The sequence below is a fragment of the Microtus ochrogaster genome, unplaced genomic scaffold (genome assembly GCF_000317375.1).
Source record: "Microtus ochrogaster isolate Prairie Vole_2 unplaced genomic scaffold, MicOch1.0 UNK47, whole genome shotgun sequence".
In the NCBI taxonomy this organism is placed as follows: Eukaryota; Metazoa; Chordata; class Mammalia; order Rodentia; family Cricetidae; genus Microtus; species Microtus ochrogaster.
The window spans coordinates 741,656-742,703 of NW_004949145.1; the positions used below are offsets into that span (position 1 = coordinate 741,656).

General features: G+C 43.1%; 1 non-coding gene across 1 annotated transcript; it reads right to left on the reverse strand.

The window, feature by feature from the left end:
* Positions 1-109: 109 nt before the first annotated feature.
* LOC113455472 lies at positions 110-217 on the reverse strand. The gene has a single exon (XR_003376577.1). It is a non-coding gene; the product is annotated as a U6 spliceosomal RNA (small nuclear RNA).
* Positions 218-1,048: the final 831 nt, after the last annotated feature.

Genomic DNA, 1,048 nt, shown 5'->3' on the forward strand with positions numbered 1-1,048 from the left:
CATATTCTGCAGCCTCCTCTCTGTTTTACTTTGTTGTTTCTTCGGAGCAACATGATGGCATCTGTGCTGCAGGACACATGGAGTAAGAAGACGCTGAACCTTGGGTGCTAAAAATACAGAATCCTTCTTGAATTTGAGTGCCATTCTTGCACAGGGGCCATGCTAACTTTTTTCTGTATCGTTCCAGTTTTAGTATATGTGCTACCAAAGTGAGCACTATTTTACTAATTTTATTACATTTTCTTTATGTATGTGTGAGAGCGTGTGCATGTGCCACACTGTGTGTGGGGATCAGAGGATAACTTGTGGGAGTTGGTAATTCTACCATCTCTGCTCTGGGGATTGAACTCAGCTAGATCATCAAGGTGGGTCACAATCACTTTTACCCACAAAGCCATCTCATTAGAGTGGGTTCAAATTTTTTGCCTACTCTTTAATTTGGTTTTCTACCTTTGGTGATTAGGATGGCCCCCATAGGCTCATCTATTTGAACATATGGTCTTTAGGGAGTGGTGGTACTTGACAAGAGGAATTAGGAGGTGTTACCTTGTTGGAGTAGGTGTGGCCTTGATGGAGGAAATGTGTCACTGTACATGGGCTTTGAGGTTTCAAATGCTCAAGTCAGGCCCAGCGTCATCTCTCTCTTCCTGCTGCCTGCGGATCCAGATGTAGAACTGTTGCCTTCTCTAGCACCATGTTTGCCTGCATGTCGCCATGCTCACTGCCGTGATGATAATGCACTAAACCTCTGAAACTGTAAGCCAGCCCCAATTAAATGCTTTCTCTTATAAGAGTTATCATGGTCACAGTGTCTCTTCACAGCAATAGAACAGTGACTAAGACACTGCCATTTTCTTATTGTGTTCTAGTAGCCCTTTAATATATATAATGTGGATGTTTATGAGCCATAAAAGTTCACACCCATTAGGAAAAAACACTCCCCAGCCAAAAATAATAATCTAAATATCTTGACTGGGCAGAGACTTACATTCCACTTGGGCTGAATCAATCACCAAGCAAAGGGGCACCTCCAGGAAGGTGGGCTCAC